Here is a 20,037-nt window from a genome sequence, read left to right as displayed (position 1 = left end):
TTCTCTCACCAGGCGACTCTTATGGAGTTTTAGGCCTCCATGGCGGAAACAATTTCTCCCCAGCCTCAAGCTGTGGAAGAGAGACTAGAAAAACCTAGTTATGCGTCTATTTCTAATCCATCAACTTGCACTCAAAATTCTGAATGAAAACTTCCACTAAAATTAAAACCTGTGATATATTTTTATGGAGAACCTACGGTGAGTTTCAGCTTTTCCGATTTGGAATCGTATATCCAAGAAGAGAACTTGCAATATGCTCTTGTTGCTAAGTTCTCTTATGGGAGACATGATATGATTGATCTAAGAAATATTTTTACACGACATTTCGGAATCAAAGGAGATTGCAATTTGGGACTACTGGATCATCGTCATGTTCTGGTGAGATTATCGAATCGGGAAGACTTTGTGGAGGTGTATTCTAGGGCAGTATCATTCATCACACTAAAAGAAAAGGGCGTGAATAATCAATACCAATGTCGAATTCAACGTTGGCCACCATGATTTAATCCAAAAGAGGAGACACCAATTGCTTTAGCTTGGATTTCTTTCCCGAGTCTATCAACGCAGATGTTTACTCGTGAAGCCCTGTTTTCACTAGCATCAGCCGTTGGGACACACCTACAAGTTGATAAGGCAACAACTAGTAAGTCAAGGCCTAGTGCAGCTAGGGTAAAGGTGGAGGTTAATCTATTATCATCTCTTCTGGATAGAGTTAGAATGTTTTTTAAAGATGAAAAAATAGGTGTCGTTAAGGAGGTGTGGCAAAAAATTATTTATGACAAATTGCCCTCGTACTACACGACATGTAAACATCAGGGTCACAAGGAGGAAGAATGTAGACTGACTATGGAGATAGAAGGTGGACAGATCAATGAAACAAAAATTAACAAAGAAAGGTTTGAAGGAGATTTGCGATCAATTTTGGATGAGAAAAAGAAAGTTCTTTCTCTCCAACAAACTGGAAAAGAGGTAACATTACCAAATTCGTCTAACATCAATTCTGGAATAAATAGTGTGGATAACTTTAACAAGGAGAAACACGCTACAACAACTAGTCAAGAAAAGTTAATGCACCAGGTCTCCTGCTTCTTACTGCAACATCTGGGCATAAAGAAGATACAGAAGCTATGTTACTTGGAATGCTGACTAGTAAGATAAACGATCAACTTGGTGCAGCTGCAACGGGTTCTTCCACTCCTGCACATATTCATGTTGAGGCACAAAATAATGCAGATAATAACTCTAGGGAGTTGATCATTACATCACAAGTCGCTACACTGCAGTTATCGTCTAGATTTGGGAACGATGGAGAGTTGGGTTCGCCTAATGCAGTTGTGGTTAGTAAATCAAGGCAAGATGAAGCCAAACAAGGCACCTCTACCGCAGAAAAACCCAGTAATCAATGGACTTTGGTCTCACATAAAAAAACTGTTGACTTTAAGTCCTCAAATAATCACATGTTGCACCAAAAAAATTCTACACAAGTTGAGCTTGGTAGAAGTAATAGTGTCGTTGAATGTACTCAGTTTGATGTTTTGCGAGATGAGAATTTTGGACAATATGAAGGGCTACATGTTACGGCTGAATTATCTGCTGAGTCTGGAATACTTTAGACTTGGAAAGTCGATTGAGCAAACGAGGAAGTTGAAAGAATGTTGCCATGATGATCATACTGATCAACAAGCTCTTGTGACACATGAAAAGGAGTCCATTGTAACGGAGGAGATAGATGGCAAAGAAATCAATCCAAATACACCTGTCATGTTTATTTCGAATCAAGAGATTGCTACAACCGATTTGAATGAAGCTAAGGAAAAACAAGGGGAAACGAGTGCTACAAGATGGGAAGATTTAGCTGAGGTAGAGAATCATACTCCTTCACCTAGTAGGAGTAAGTTAAGCCCTCAAGCACTCGAATTTGTGCCTACAAGTAAGACACATGCATCTATGGCAGTCTTAGATACTTCATCTAATTTGAGTGCTACAAAAGTAAACTTGGATAATAGGGATATCCTTCCTGACTTGGGCAGTGACATGTCTGATAGGGATGATGAAGATGATATGTTGGATATATGCTTTGATAAGGTGGCTAAGGATGGAATCTTTCACCTAGACAATAAAGAAGTGGAAGCACCAAATGCAAAAAGAAGACATATGGAAGACAACATAGTTGGGATGGTAAGGTCAGTGAGGAATTTGTTCCAACGCACCTATCGATGCAACTGGCAAAGCAAAATAATATGACAGTGTCAACAACTTTATCAAGATCCAACAAATCCAACAAGAAGTGATGAACTATCAATCTTTTTTGGACAAATTTGAAGCAGAAGATAAGAAGAAAATACTTTAGATTACTTTAGACGGGCAAACTATCTTTTTTAGGTCATACATATATCAAATGAAGTTTGAGTTGGATAACTCATCTTTATTCCTGGATTTTATATTCTTGCATTACTTAAGCATCCTCATTTGTAATATCATCATAGTGAGGATTATAAATTCGGTGATGATCATAGAATACCTAATTTTTTCTAGTTCTTCTTTTCTCCACGTGTTAATTAGTAGAGACTTGTTATCTCATTAGGAATAGTAAGGTAAGGCCTAGCCCCCTTGCTTGTACTTACCCCTATTGATATCTTTGTATTTTCAATAAAAGGCTGCTAGACGCTCTGACTAGTGGTAAATTTGCTATCAACAAAAAAAAAAGTTCATATTCATAATTATTTGTACTACAACTATCCTTAATTAGTACAAATCCTTGGAGTAGTTATTGGATTATTGTCATCTCTAAAGCAGCTTCAAGAACTAAACGGTGTAGGTAGTTGTGTATCCATGAGAAGTTGAAGTCTGTAACGCAAATCAAGCTTTTTACCTCATAAATAATGAAATTAAATGCACAAATCATCCCTTCTACCACCTTAAAGAATTTGCATTTCCCTTGAAACAATGTTCTAGAATCAAGAGACTAAATATCAATTGAAACAATTTGAAGTTGCTAGTTGGCTCGTCAATAATTAAAACAGAACTCCAATAACAGAGAATTATAATAAGCTGAATGCGGAAGAATAAGAAATTTAAAGATTAAATTTTTGTTACACCAATTCAAATTTCCTATCTTGGAGTGTCCCTCTTAATTCCATACTTCCTAAATTACAGATAAAGTGAACTTAAAATTCAAATAACAAAATTTTAGACACAATATTTTACAACAGCATTTCAAATTCTTGAAATAATTCATAGTAGATAATTATTCAAAGAACATCAGATATGAAAAAAAATTCAAGTGCATGCTGATGGGTAAGACTTTCTCTCTTCCTTCTTTTCCCTTTTGCTTATTATATTACAACAACAAATTCACAAATAGGAATTGATTAAAATACAAAAAGAAGAAAAGGGGAATGGAAAAGGAAATGCATGAAAGCCACCTGTTATAATGTGGTGGCAATCAAAAACAGATGGCACAATAATTAGAATTGCAGTTAATGGAAATGACGACAATATTCTCTCTAAATTGAAATTTGACAAAAAAACACACATGTTGATACCAATAGTGACTGACTCTTTTAATATAGTAGAAAATAATATAAGCCTTATAGTTATTACCTGCTTTTTTCTATTATAATATTTTTTATGTTTAATAAATTTGTATCTTAATACACAAGAATATTGTAGCTGGCTTAGCTGCAGTGGAAGGTTTCTTCAAAGAAATTAAACACTACAATAAAAATTATTTTTATCGACAATAAATAGATACATTAATAAAGAGTGCTAAAGTCTTTATCGGCATTAATTAAGTGTCATTAGATTCAATGTCGCTAAAGGTTTTAGGGACATATACAAAGAATGTTAATTGCCGCTAAAATATATATTTAACGGTAATTGAGCTATTGTCGTTATTAATTGCCGCTAAAGATTATTTTTTATGTAGCGAAAGAAACAATTATGCTCTCTTTTCCTTGATTTCTTTTGATTTTACTATGATTATAATAAATTACTAAGGCTTTTGAAAAAGTGTATTAATTAGTAACTAATTAGTAGTATCATTCCCTCTTCTTACTTGCATATGGTGTATGTATGATGTATTTTTTCTTCATCGTTGCTCAAATAATCACTTTAACTGTAAAATATGGAGTACAATATAGTATAATCATTATGTGTTTTTTTTGGGTTACAAGAAAGTTTTTTAATTTTTTTATATATCGTCTGATAATTAGCTTTTTTTAAGAATATATCTTTCGTAGGAATTAAATTTTATACAAAAATTTTGTAAACTATTATTTTGAACTTATTTATCAAAACATTAAAAATAAATTAAAAACTCACGTATTATTCAGAAGAAAGAGCAATAATTCCATTGTACCGAACGCACCCTAAAAGTATTCTTCTTCAATTAAACTTGATATCAAATTTTAGAATAAATGGTGGCTTGAACACACAATCAAAGTGTTATTCTATGATATGTCAATACATGACTTTATACTATGATACTAAAGCTTTGTTTATTCTACAATACTTTTCTGAAAATGTACATTATTTCATGTTATTAATATAGGCAGGCTTGCAATGATTCAAAGGAAACTCTCTCTCTCTATATATATAAGTACTCATAGATAATTTTATACTCTCCAATCTCTTATATTTTCTTCACCTTCATAAAAGTTGAGCAGAGAAGAATTTAAGAAGAAACTCAAGTACACTCCAATTAGTCCATTTTCTATGTATGAACAACCAAATCAGGTAGTTTTTAAATGTTTTATACAACATCCCACCTTATATGCTACATTAAATAAAAGATTTTGCGGCAATAATATAAGATGGGCATCTATAGTCATTACACTATATAATGTCGTAAACGATTTTAGTGACTCTGAATGCAAACGCATTAACTCAATTGCCGCTAAATATTTTTTCATGACAAGACACTTAGGATTCTTTTCATAAAGCTAGTAACACGAGGACTATTTCTTTTCATGTATTTTTAGGTTTAATTATACCTCATGTTCTAAATATAAGTTCTAACACATTAATCAACCATGGTTTTACACCTAATAGATTGCAAAGGTGAAGGGTATTTTTGCCACGTTTCCCAAAACAATAATATTGAGTATTAAAAGAATATGTAATTGTTTGCATATTGCATAGCCTACTTTTTTTCCATTATAGATAGAAGAAGGGAGGAAAGAGGATCATTTAATCGAGATAAAGGAAACAAATGAAAGAAATTATGAAATGTTTGAGGATTTGGACAATTCGTATATTAAATCATTTACCATATTCAAAGTAAATGTATGGTTACGTGAATCAAATCCAGATGCTTATACACCAAATGTGGTCTCTATTGGTCCTTACCATAAGAAAAATTCACAACTTCGTCCACTGGAAAAATACAAACTATTATACCTATGACGGTTTCTTCAACAGAATAAGAGCCTTGATCTAAAAAGTTGCATAAGTGAGCTAGAAAACTGAAGGAGGAAGCACTAAAGTGTTACGACGATATAGAAGACCTCGATATTTATTGTCAATTTTGCCAAATGTTGTTTCTTGATGGTTGTTTTGTGGTTGAGTTTATTTGAGAGCACTATCAAATGTGTCCAGAAGGAGAAGATGAAATTATTAATATTATTAGTTACATATGCCAAATATTTCGAGACTTGATATTACTAGAAAACCAACTTCCTTTGTTTGTCCTCAACAAACTTCATCATATGACAAAGTAAGTTGATGAATCATCATTAGCAATACTGGTGAATAATCAACTTACTCATTTTTTTAACATGCTAAAAATAAACCCTCTAGTACACATATTTTCATGTCATGGGAATCCTATAAAGTTAAAAAAAAAATGGCATAATATGTTTCATAAGGTTATGCCAAATGTGACAGAACTTTCTGAAGCTGGAGTTAGCTTTGCAAAAGTCATACTAACGATGACAAAAGATATAAAGTTCGAGATTGGATTGATGAAAATCCCTTATATTCGAATCGAAGATGATTCAGAAACCTTCCTGCGAAATCTCGTTACTTATGAGTTATGAGCAACAATCATCTGATGTGCAACCTAAATATTTCAGTGACAATGGTACTTTCATGAATTATCTGATAGACTCAGAAAAAGATATGAGTTCGCTTCGCTAGAAAGAAATCATAGTGAACTGGATGGAGAGGACAAATACGTGGCTACACTCTTCAACAAAATCACATATGAGGTCACTACGTATTCCAACTTCTATTAGACTATTACTATGAAGAATGCTTAAAAGCATGTCAACATTGTGAAAAATCATGGAACAGAATGAAGGCAAATTTGAGGCACAATTATTTTAATAGTCCTTGGGTAGGAGCTTCAACTGTGGCAGCCATTATACTCCTCATACTCACAACTATACAGACTATTCTAGCTTTTACAGGTCCCGTTAAGTAGTAATTGTCTCAATTGTAGTGTTGATGAGCTTTAGAGTTTTTCATACTTTTGTATTGGGTTTTATAATTGAATGCTAATTAGTTTATTTCAAGTATCTATACGTGTCACCTCCTACCAACAACAGGTATCATATAACCCTATCTACCATGTAAAACCAACGAATTAAAATCTAAGAAACCAAAGTACGTAACCGACAAACGGTAAGTATTTTCAATAAAGCACAAATCTGCATAAAATTGTAACGTTCTCTTACAATTGATTCATTTGACTATTTATACAAGTTATTATTCTTATTTTCTTGAACATGTAAACGTTTACTCTGAGCTCTAATTTATTTGTACATAGCCTTTACAGTAGATTGAAATTATCATGAAATTCACGAAGTTTAATTACTCTTTTGTTTTTCTTCCATAAGAATTAACCAATCTTTCTTGTGTCATAAGAAAGGTAAAGTTTTTAGAAAGTAAAACAGGCACAAGAGTTTTACGTGGAAACCTCCTTGCTCAAGGGAGTAAAACCACGACATGTCTCACAGGACTTTTCAAACTGTTTTTACTAATCTTCTCAAGCAAAAGTAAAACACAGTTTACAACATGAAATTAACCTGCTAATCTCCACACTAAGTAATACCACTTATTACTTAAACGAGCCTAAGTAATGCATTCATTGTCCACTATACTAACCCTCACTGATTAATATAAACTTTTGACCGTAAGACACAAAGTTACCCCTAACTATGTTCTTACAAGACTCAAACAAGTTTTCAAACGTTTCTAACAACAGTGAAACGAATCCTACAAGTTAAGCTCAATACAAACATTCAAGAACAGCAGCAGGTACGGAAAGCACTTCTTCTGTTGATCAGGTCCTTGTTGTATGTGTTCTTGTGCTTGAAGTCATCCTTGTAGATGGCCTTTTCTTTTCAGCTTTTAAGTTTTTGTTTGCCAAATCTTGAGTTTGTGTTTTTGATAAGAGACTATAAAATCAACACAAACTCGTTGAGACAACCCTATTGGCTGAAGGCCCGCTGTTCAGAAAGGTTGTGCACCTACCACATCAGAGGTGACAGCTTTTTTGACAGCTGTCTTGTCACCTTTTCATGTAAGCAATCTTGCAGGGACCAGGTCCCTTGCAATGTTCTTTGTGAGTTCTTGAAAAGGCTTGTTGGCTGATTTTCTCATTTGAATGAATGAATTTAATATGGTGTTTATCATGTTGAAAATATCAACCATAAAGAGTTATTACCCGTTAGACAAACACTCTCATCCATTCTGATTGGTTCAGTACGCTGGCACCTCACCAACCACTGACATGACAGCTTTACAGTTGTACCCTATTATGCATCTGATGGAGAGAACTCTGTCAGGGACCAAGTCCCTGCATTTGTGAGCCACTGAAACAGACAGTCTCATCAGCTCTTCCTATTGGTGCAGTACACTGCACTTTTCACCTAACACTTGATGTGACAGCTTTACAGTTGTACTCCATTTGAATCTGGACGAGAGCACTCTGCCAAGGACCAGGTCCCTGCATTTGTGAGGATCATCAAAAAACCCAGAATATAACATTTTTTCCCTTTTTGATGATGGCACACAAATATTCCTCACGCTGAGTTTATTCATTCATTTTACTATCAGCAGTCCCAATAACAAGGATCTGGTTCCTTGTTGGATCCCTAGGTTTGTTAAATAATCAAAACTTAATATCAGCTCCAAACTATTATTTTCCCCCTTTTTGATGATAACAGACTTATTCACCAGTTCCCCCTATCAACAAGAACTCTTCAGGTAATTGGAGTTTCATCATCCCCGAAGTTTGTCAAATCATCAAAACATCAAAAATAGAATTTTCCCTTTTTGATGATGACAAACAACTTCTTCCCCCTATCGGCATGACCATGTCCTCTTCAAGTAGCTAGCGTTGATTCCCCCTATCGGCATGACCATATCCTCTTCGAGTAGCTAGCATTTATTCCCCCTATCGGCATGACCATGTCTTCTTCAAGTAGCTAGCATTGATCTCATACCTTAACAATTCCTTAACAATACCATAACAATTTTCCCATTTTTGACATCATAAAAAAGGGTTAAAGTTGTAAACCAAGTTGACAGAAATGCAGTTCAAGCAAATTCATGGCCACTTGCGCAACACTGAGCATAAGTAAGAATGCATAAAGTAATGAGACAAGTCAGTAGAAACAAGGCATTTTTCATCCATAAATAAAACATCAGCCATCAAAGCATTGCAAATATGATTACGAATGAAAACCATGACAATGCCCACTCAGTTTCGATAGAAAAAGAGGAATGAGGATTGACATAGAAATTTAGGAAGAGAGGGGATGAGTTAGAGGCAAGGGATTCAAAAAATAGAATTAGTAGAGCATATCCCTTAACATCGTATTTTCAGAAGCCTCTCTTGAAGTTCACATTCTTTGCTGCCCAGCCTTCATGTTGAACCTTCGGGGCTACCAATTTTGTTTTTCAACCTGGTCCCTCTGATAGTGCTGTTTCAGAAGCTGAGCCTTTAGGCAAACCATTTCAGTCGTTGTTAGCAAGAGCAATTGTCATAGCTTCCAACACTAGCCTAAATTTCTCATAACAGAAAGATTGGTAAAATCAAACTTACTCAAGGCCTCCGAGATGAATAGATCAATAATTGAGGAACCAAAAAGAAAATTTCATTTTATTTTATTTTAAAATCAGACACTCACCTATTCAAAATACTTTGAGTACTCAGAATATCAACTTCTCCCTTTTTGAACATCATCTTTTCCACTTCTTCCTTTTTTCTTGATGGACCTGGTCCCTCTTCACACTTAAAACATCTTCATCAGAAAATTCTTCAGTAAGAACAAAGGTTTTAACCATTTGAAGTGTTTTTGAGAAAGGAAAAAATAAGGTTTTGAAAATTTCTGATTTTAGAAAGGGATTTGAAAAGAAATGTAGAGTATAAAGGAAGTGAAAGGGTGTATTATATGAAAGCAAGTGTCATTTTGGTATTCAAAAGATGAGACAATGGTCAGATACTCAAATGACAGACATGTGGCAATTGCAATGGTTCTTATGCATAATTCAAACTGCAATGTTAAGAGTGCTAACCTTCGAGAACGGATCGGGTCCCTTTTTCCATATGTGTATACCTATGAAAGGTATGAGACTGAATTTGCTAAAACATACATAACTGGAAAGCAAGGATACATGCTCCCTTTGCATAGTCATGAGAGAGTTGATTGCTTCAGGCAGGATCCGTTCAAGAAGATTTTAGCATTTCCAACATCAGTTTGATTATCTCATCCAGGTCTTCTAAATGCTTCTTGATCCACAAGGGTTGAGCACATAAAGCTGCAGTTGCTACATTCTCTGCCTTAGTTGTTGAAAGAGCAACTGAATCTTGCCTTTTAGTTCCCCATGAGTGAGAGATCAGCCTATACATAAGCCATTCTTGAGGTATTCTTTCCATCAACTTGATACCCAACATAATCAACATCACATGTTCCTCCAAATCAAAAAGTCTCCTAATGGACAGAATAGAACCAGGTCCCTGTTTTCTTCAAGTGTCTTCATATTCTCTTAGCAGCCTTCAAATGTGCTTCCTTTGGACAAGAATGGAATCTATGAATCAGTTTCATCAGCATCCAGCTTCAAGTTTAGTGCCCATGGGAGTAATAATTGTCTAGGCATCCATAATATGTAACTTTTCAGCAACTTCTCTGAGCTGGTACCAGGTCCCTGTCTTTGTAAAACTTCATAATGACACTGCCCCTCTTTAACATTGTCTTGACTTCAAGTATTTTAAGCCTTTGAGCAACTCCTTAATGAACTTTTCTTGACAAACAAGGGTACCTTAGGAAGTTTGCTTGATCTACAGCTCAAGAACAATTTTAATTCTTACATTATGCTCACTTCAAAACTCACCATTCATGAGTACAACAAACTCTTCACACAAAACCTCAAAGGTTTCTACAGATATGATATCATCAATATGTACTTGAACAATCAGCAATTCCCTTCCTTGTGATTTTTTAAAAAGAGGATTTTATCAATTTTACCTCTTTTGAAACCATTGTTGAGAGGAACTTGGACAACCGGCCAGCTGGTTGGGAAACCAAGTGTCATACTTTGCTTCTTTCAAACTGAGCTTTATCAGCTTCTTCATTCTCATCTCCAGAATTCACATTATCAGTTTAAACTGCATCATCTTTGTTCAGCACTGTCCACAGGACCGGGTCTCTCATTAGGTTCATCATCTGTATCAGCTTCCTTGGGATTGCTGAATTCATAAAGAGGATTTTTTCAAGAAGCTCATTATTTAGACCGTCTCTCTGAATCTGAAGCAGCTCTTCCATCTCAAAGTCTTCTTTGTTTTGCAACTTCTCAATTCTTCTAGACTCATCAAACATCACATGAACATCCATTTTAATGTGCACCTTTTTATACACCGGATAAACCTTGCTAGAGGAAGAATATCCCACAAATACTCTTTAATCATCATTGAGATTACACTTCTCAATAACATCATTTTGGTAACAAAACATGTAGTATTCATCACTTCAGTCCAAAAGTTGTTTAAAAGATTAAAAGCCAGCTTATTCCACTTGAAGGATGATCTGATTTGCTTCTCTTTAACACAAGCAGCACACATTTTGTCATCTACAAATTTTATTTCGAGCAGAGGACCAGGTCCCTTGACACAAGTTTGTTAATCAAAGAAGCCCTCACATGGCCGAGCCTCCTGAGTCATTGATCAGCAATATACATGTTCTTGCATCTCTTTTCTGTCAAGATCATCACCCGAGAGAGCAAGTTTGTGACCACACATTTATATGATAAGAACTTGACTTCATTTTTGTTCATCACAAATCTGTGAAACACTTGAAAGATTGTACTTCAACTCATTGACATAGTACACAACTTCAAAAGATTGTTCCACAAACTTTCAAGTTCTGCCTACACCAAGAATGAACCATTTCTTGCTACTGCCAAAAGAGACACCTCCACCTTAAAGTGCCTTGAGAGAGAGGAAGTTGTGCAGCCTTCTCAGTCATGTGCTTTGCGCTTCCACTATTCATAAACCAACACTGACTGATGATGCCTCCTCTCACTTGCATAGCAAATCACTTGTTATCCTTGGGAACCCATTTGAGATGGAGTTCCCAGTAAGCTGATAACGGAGTGATAAGAAAATCTTTTGTCCATTGAGGCAGACTGGTTTTCTTCAACTTAGGACCATAAGCAGGACCAGGTCCCTTCTTCAGTCTATTCCGCTGTTTGGAATAGTTTGACGAACTTCCTCAATACTTTTTCAACACATGACAATCTCTCTTAAGATGTCCATCTCGACCACAATGCACACACAGCAAATCATCAGCATCAGAAACAGATTTGCTGTGAGGATTGTATGGGGGATCTATCTTTTCACAGCCCAGCCCTCTTTTACAGTTGTTTCCTTGACCAAGTAGATTTGTAAGTCTCTTAGAGGAATTGGTCCATTTGAGGGATTTTTCAAGTTCCTCTTTTACACGGACCAAGTCCCTCTCCAACACACGATTTCTCTCTAAAGCCAATTATATCTTCATTTTAGCAGTATGCAACTTCTTTTCAAGCTCCAACTGCAAGCTGCATGCCTCGTTCTTTCCTTTAAAAATTGTATTAGTCACCCCTTTTATCTTTTCTTTCAGTTCTAGATTTTCAGCTTCTAGAACAACCATTTGATTTTCAATATCAGATATTTGGGCGACTAAGGCAATTTTTCCATCTTGAGATATGTCTAGGCTATTGTTCACGAGATCATACTTGGTTGTTAGCTTACTCATCAAATCAAGTAATACAATAGCTAGCTTTCTCAATTTACTGATAGAAAAGGTATTCAAGTTTTGCTTGAAATATGATAGGGTTACCTTTTCATCAGCATCTTTCTTATCTGACTTTGCCATGAAAGCGTCATTAGAGTGCTCAGAATCATCTGAATCACTTGAGGAATTTTCCCATGCAGCTAGCTCCTCCTTCATTGCTTGATAAGCAACTTTTCTTTTACTTGACTTGTCACGGACCTGGTCCCCCTCTTTGTTTTCACCTTTGAGAATACAACCCTCCCTTTTTCTGTGCATTTCATGAATTTGAAGATGCTCAAATAGTGCATCTAGAGTCACCATGTCAGGATCCCTTGTCTCACCGCCGACCACGGATTCATTTGTCCAAGATCTAGGAAGAATTTCTAGAATCTTAGAGACCTGCTTGCATACAAGGATGGGTTTTTCTAGAAACCTGAGCCTCATTTGTGATGGTGGAGAATATGGTACGCAGCTCATGAATAAATTCACCTTTGTTTACGGTGAAGCTTTCAAACTGAGTAGTAAGGAGATCTATCTTATATTTCCTTGTCTCCTCAGTATTTTCATACGTTATTCTCAGAAGATCCAAATTTCCTTAGATGATTGGCAAGATGAGATCAGATCGTATTCATTAACTCTAAGGCCACACATCAGCAACTTCCTTGCTTTATGATTTCTTTGGACCAATCGTTTGTCTGAGTCATTATACTATTGTCGCATTTTAGGAATGACTCTTGTGACCTCTCCATCTATGACCTCCATAGTTGGCACATAAGGACCATCACAGATGACACTCCACACCTCAAAGTCCTCCACCATAAGATAGTCACTCATTCAAATTTTTCAATGTCTATAGAAATGACCATCAAGAAGAGGAGGTCTTATGGGAGACTGACTTCTTTGCATGCTCACCGGTGTCATCATTTCCTTCAGGAATCTCTTTCTTGGTGTTAACCAGATAGAGAGCCCAAGATCAGATACCAATTGTTGGAATGTATGCCTACCAGTGATCTCGGGACCAGGTCCCTCGACAGAATAAGAGTGCAGAAGTAAAAGTGCGAAAATAAATAGCACAAAGTAAAACAAGCACAAGAGTTTTACGTGGAAACCTCCTTGCTCAAGGGAGTTAAACCACGACCTGTCTCATAGGACTTTTCAAACTATTTTTACTAATCTTCTCAAGCAAAAGTAAAATTCATTTTACAACATGAGATTAACCTGCTAATCTCCACACTAAGTAATACCACCTATTACTTAAACGAGCCTAAGCATGCATCCATTGCCCACTATACTAACCCTCACTGATTAATATAGACTTTTGACCGTAAGACACAAAGTTACCCCTAACTATGTTCTTACAAGACTCAAACAAGTTTTCAAACGTTTCTAACAACAGTGAAACAAATTCTACAATTTAAGCTCAATACAAACATTCAAGAACAGCAGCAGGTACGGAAAGCACTTCTTCTGTTGATCAGGTCCTTGCTGTATGTGTTCTAGTGCTTGAAGTCTTCCTTGAAGATGGCCTTTTCTTTTCAGCTTTTAAGTTTTGGTTTGCCAAATCTTGAGTTTGTGTTTTTCAGAAGAGACTATATAAAATCAACACAAACTCATTGAGACAACCCTATTGGCTGAAGGCCTGCTGTTTAGAAAAGTTGGGCACCTACCACATCAGAGGTGGCAACTTTTCTGACATCTGTCTTGTCACCTTTTCATGTAAGCAATCTTGCAGGGACCAGGTCCTTTGCAATGTTCTTTGTGAGTTCTTGAAAAGGCTTGCTGACTGACTTCCTCATTTGAATGACTGAATTTAATATGGTGTTTGTCATGTTGAAAATATCAACCATAAAGAGTTATTACCCGTTGGAAAAACACCCTCGTCCATTCTGATTGGTTCAGTACGCTAGCGCCTCACCAACCACTGACATGACAGCTTTACAGCCATTGAAACAGACAGTCTCGTCCGCTCTTCCTATTGGTGCAGTACACTGCACTTTTCACTTACCATCTGACATGACAGCTTTACAACAGTACCCCATTTGAATCTGGACGAGAGTACTCTGCCAGGGACCAGATCCCTGCATTTGTGAGGATCATCAAAACACCTAGAATATAACACATATTCAAAGTAAATTTATGGTTACGTGAATCAAATCCAGATGCTTATATACCAAAGGTGTTCTCTATTGGTCCTTACCAGAAGATTAATCCACAACTTCGTCCAATGGAAAAATACAAACTATTATACCTACGACGGTTTCTTCAACGGATTAAGAGCCTTGATCTAAAAAGCTGCAAAAACTGAAGGAGGAAGCACTAAACTGTTTAGACAATATAGAAGACCTCAATATTGATCATCAATTTTGCCAAATGTTATTGCTTGATGGTTGTTTTGTGATTGAGTTTATTTGAGAGCGTTATCAAATGTGTCCAGAAGGAGAAGATGAAATTATTAATATTATTGGTTACATATATCAAATATTCAGAGACTTGATATTACTAGAAAATCAACTTCCTTCTTGTCCTCAACAAACTTCATCGTATGTCATAGCAGTTGATGAATCATCATTAGCAATACTGGTGAATAATCCACTTACTCATTTTACTAACATGCTAAAAATAAACATGTATCCTTTAAGAGACAGAATGTAATGTAGGAAATATCAAACATTTACTTCATCTAGTAAACATATTTTCATGTCGTGGGAATCCTATAAAGTTAAAAAAAAAGGGCATAATGTTTCATAAGGTCATGCCAAATGCGACAGAATATTCTGAAGCTGGAGTTAGCTTTGCAAAACTCAAAAATATTAACGATGACAAAATTTTATTTGATATAAAGTTCGAGAATGGATTGATGACAATCCCTTATATTCGACTGGAAGATGATTCAGAAACCTTCCAGCCAAATCTCATTGCTTATGACCAACAATTATCTAATGTACAACCTAAATATTTCAGTGACTATGCTACTTTCATGGATTATTTTATCGACTCAGCAAAAGATGTGAATTTGCTTCGCCAGATAGGAATCATAGTGAACTGGATGAGAGAGGACAAATACATGACTACACTCTTCAACAAAATCACATATGGGGTCACTACGTATTCCAACTTCTATTACTATGAAGAATGCTTAAAAGCATGTCAACATTGTGAAAAATCATGGACCTATACAGACTATTCTAGCTTTCACAGGTCCCGCTGAGTAGTAATTGTCTCAATTGTTGTGTTGATGAGCTTAAGCGTTTTCATACTTTTGTATTGGGTTTTATAGTTGAATGCTAATTAGTTTATTTCAAGTATCTATATGTGTCACCTCCTACCAACAACAGGTATCATATAACTCTATCCACTATGTAAAACCAACACATTAAAATCTAAGAAACAAAGTACATAACCGAAACGGTAAGTATTTTCAATAAAGCACAAACCTGCATAAAATTGTAACGTTCTCTTACAATTGATTCATTTTTTTACAATGGAAAAATACCCCAATATATATTTGTGTTTAAGTAGGTCATTTGACTATTTATACAAGTGATTATTCTTATTTTCTTGAACCTATACACGTTTATTCTGAGCTCTAATTTATTTGTACATAGCCTTTTAAAGTAGATTGAAATTATCATGAAATTCACGAAGTTTAATTACTCTTTTGTTTTTCTTCCATAAGAATTAACCAATCTTTCTTGTGTCATAAGAAAGATAAAGTTTTCAGAATCTTTGGCTGTAATTTGTAGTATTTTAACTTGCAAAAAATTATCACATACTCGATACATTCACATTAGAAACCTCAATTCTAATCAAGTCATTGCATTGTTAAATATATTTTACTTTTTGAATGATCGACATATTATCTCCCATTAAATGTCTCATTCATAAAGCTAGTAACATGAGACTTGAAATTAATTTGAGAAAATTTCATATATGGAAAACAGATTTAATGAAATAACGCTCTATAGGTATAGTTTATCTAATTACATTTCATAGGTATAGTTTAGTTTGCTATGGAGCATTTAATTTGTATATTACATTTTTTTGTTTATAATTTATGCAATAATTTTTTTAATAAATGGATACATGAGCTCTAAATAAGGTAATAGAAAATTTAAATAATCTCATGATTCAAGCTAATAGTTTTAAATCAAATATTTTTCCAAAAAGAGTTCTATAACGATACAAACACCATAAAAATTGGTTTCCTCATACCACTGAAGCAAATATTAAACGTAAAAACTTATGGTTCATCAATATTCTTGTATATTCTATGCGGAAACTTCATGCTTTGAACCGCAAAATAGAATACTATTAATTAATAAAGTATATAATTGAAATTTTCAAAACAAATTATCAATGTTTTGTTCATTCTAATTGTTGGTTAGAAAAATTGAATGACACAATTTGTACAATTACATGCTTCACAAATATAAACTATTTGTATAATAAGAAATATTTGTGTTTGTATATAACTATAAACTCTATATGTATATGATTATATGTATATAAATATAGTATTTAAATATACAAAAATATACATATACCTCAAACAATTTTGTATATAACTACCAAAATATACAAATCGCTATATACAAACTTATTTTATATAATTACCTGATGTTCTTTAGATTTGTGAATATATATATATATATATATATATGAATGTAGTACTTAAATATACAAAAATATACATATACCTCAAGCAATTTTATATATAACTACCAAAATATACAAATTCTATATACAAAATTATTTTATACAATTACTTGATGATCTTCAGATTTGTCCTAATTTGATGTACCAGACAAAACCTCATCATATGTTATTGATTGATTACTCTTAGAATCACTGTATTTAGTTTTCCTCTTGTTTTCTCCTTCAACAATTTTAATGTCGCTTGCAGAGGCATTGTTGATAACTTGTTGCAGTGCAGTTGGGTCATGTTTTTTCTTGGATCTCAACTCTTGAATAGATTTTTTCTCTAGAATTTGTTTAGATTTTGCAATAGACCCTGCATCGACTCCAAAATCTTTTGTTAAACCGAGAGAAAAAAGAAGGTTGATTATCAGGAACTTGGACATGCAATGGCATACCTCTTGTAATCCTCTTAAATGGAGTTTCATCATCCATTTTGTTTGTGAAAAACTGATAATCTGTTGACTGATTAGAAACTTTAGAGAAAAAGTTATCCAAAAACTAACAAGCATAATACATATACAAAGCAAAAAACAAAACAAAAAATTGATACATGATTTACGCGGTGACCTGCAAAAGTGAAAACATGATTTGGAGGGAGAGAGTGAAATTCGAATTTCAAATTGGAAGTTGTAAGAGGAGAAAACTAGGGAATGGTGAGAGGAGAGATAAAATTGATTTGTATAAAATCATATACAAAGGCTAAGGAGGGTTTTCTTGATTCGGTATACAAGGAGATCGTGGGTCCCATAATTAATGGCAAAAAAAACTGAAATTGTAGTCACGCATAGTAAATAAATTAAACTATACCCTTGTTAACTAATAACCTAGTAATGTTTGTCAACTCACGTAATTTTAATTTCCCGATTAATTTCCCAGCTTGTTTTGTCTTTTCTTTTCAAATCAAATTCAACCATGAATTGAATTTATAATAATATCCATAGTATTTATGAGTTGAAATTTAAAAGAATGTATCTTTTCTAGGAATTACAATTGAAGAAAGAGGCACATGGATTGAAACATGCACACTCCACGATTCATGACCAAAATTCCATTGCTTCATCAAACAAAAAAAGACAATTATATAAATTTATTTTTGGTTTCATTAGCTCACGTTTCATTGATAATTAAATAAACTGTGAAGTTATTGAAACCAGATGAATCAACATTTCAACAATGCGAGAGAGAATTAGAAAGAGGGAAGATATTTTCATTGATTGTTCAACTGAATACAATGAGTTGTTTTATATACACAGGTAACAATACATGGCAGTTCACATTCCTAACTAACTTTCTAACAACCTAATTCTGACTGATTCTAATTAGTGACTTAGCAGGTTAATTAGCTTAATCTCTGACTACTATTAACTAACTTTATCAAATTAGTTAATGTTGAGTTTTAAGGCACATTTATGCATTTACCAATCTCCTTCTGTAACACCCCAGAGAATTTTTCGAACTAAGACTCGAGCCGTCCTTCATGTGGAGTGAGATTTTACCGAGGAATAAAAATTTCTTGACTGTTAAGGTCCCTAGATGTAGCACATTGAGTTCGAAGAAGAGTTGAATTGGAAATAGTCATTTTTGGAAAGAATTCAAAAATCTGGAAAATTTGGATAAGTATGGAAAAAAATGAGTTTTTTTTGTCAACTTCAAACAGTCATAACTCATAGCTCAGAATGAATTCGAATTTCCAGTTATTTCTGGAAAGCTTTTGGAATTATCTTTCCAACGCCGCCGAGTTTGCTCGATTCCGAGTTCGTATGAGTGAGTTATGCCCTTTGGAAGTTGGGCTGTGGGCACAGCCTCACAGGGCAGTTTAGTCCGAATTTTTAAGGGCATTTTGGTCTTTTCCCTAATCAATTCTTTTGATTCTTTTGGTTATATTAAAGTGTTGTACTGATTTTTAGATCAGTTTGTCCCATTTTAAAAGTGTGAGAGTGAGGGTTTTGAGTGAAGAAGAGAAGAAGAAGAGAAGAAGAAGAGAAGAAGAGGAGAAAGAGGAGATCAAGCAAGTTTCCGTCGTGGATATCGTCGGGGGTGATCCCTACTAAGTATGTGAGTTCATAGTGATGGGTTGATTCTTTCCCCCACACACCAAACTCGTTTTATTATTGAGAAAAGATTGGTTGTGTTGTTTGGAGTTGTTGGTTGTGTTGTTGATATTGCTAATTGTGTTGTTGAAGTCCCTTGTTGATTTGGCACATGATTTAGTTGTGTTTTTGAGTTGAATCTCTTGTATGTTGAGGGATTTTATGATCCTTAGTGTTGAGGTTGGTCCTTTCCCCCACACTCACAATTTCGTTTTATTTTCAAGAAAAGATTGGTTGTGTTGTTGATTGTGGTGTTGAAGTTCCCTGTTGATTTGGGACATGATTTGGTTGTGATTTTGCTGCTGGAACCTTTGAGGTTGAGAGGGTTTAGAGTTGGAAAGAAACAAAGGAAAAAAAGTCGGATTTTTTGGGGAAAAGGGTTGGGCTGTCGCGCCAGCCAGCACACCCCAAAAAGGGACGCTGAACTTTCCCCTTGGGGCAGAGCACCTGGCAGAACGCCTAGCAGGCCCCTCTGAAGTTTGAGGGCTGGCGCCCCGCACCTCTTAGAGCGCCAAGGACGCCAATCCTTCCCGTTACCTTCATTCCCCACTTTGTCATACATGTTCCTTGGTAAAGTACCTATGTTTTATAGTTGTTTCCATTACTTTAAGGTACATCTTAAGATCCCAAACTCATCTATAACATGTGATCAAACACCTTGAATTCATAATCCGATTCAAGGAGAGTTAGTTTCCAAGTCAAGTGAAGTTAGAAGTCAAGTGAAGTTAGAGCCAAGCTTAGAAGTTAAGTAAGTCAAAGCAAGTTTTTTTTTAAGTTGTTCAAGAGTCTTTAGTTAACGTTTTAACTTCATTTCAAGACTCAAGTTTCAAGTCAAGTAAAAGAGTATAGATTTTCAAGCTAAGTAAGAGTCTCAAGTTTCAAGTCAAGTGAAGAGTATCGAGTTTCAAGTTAAGTCAAGAGCATAAAGTCGAGTCCATTTCTCCAAAGTTATTAGGGAACTATGTATTCCCAAAGAAGTTTTAAAGAAATGT

This window comes from Solanum tuberosum, unplaced genomic scaffold (genome assembly GCF_000226075.1).
Source record: "Solanum tuberosum cultivar DM 1-3 516 R44 unplaced genomic scaffold, SolTub_3.0 scf00029, whole genome shotgun sequence".
Classification (NCBI taxonomy): domain Eukaryota; kingdom Viridiplantae; phylum Streptophyta; class Magnoliopsida; order Solanales; family Solanaceae; genus Solanum; species Solanum tuberosum.
This window is presented reverse-complemented; position numbering follows the sequence as displayed.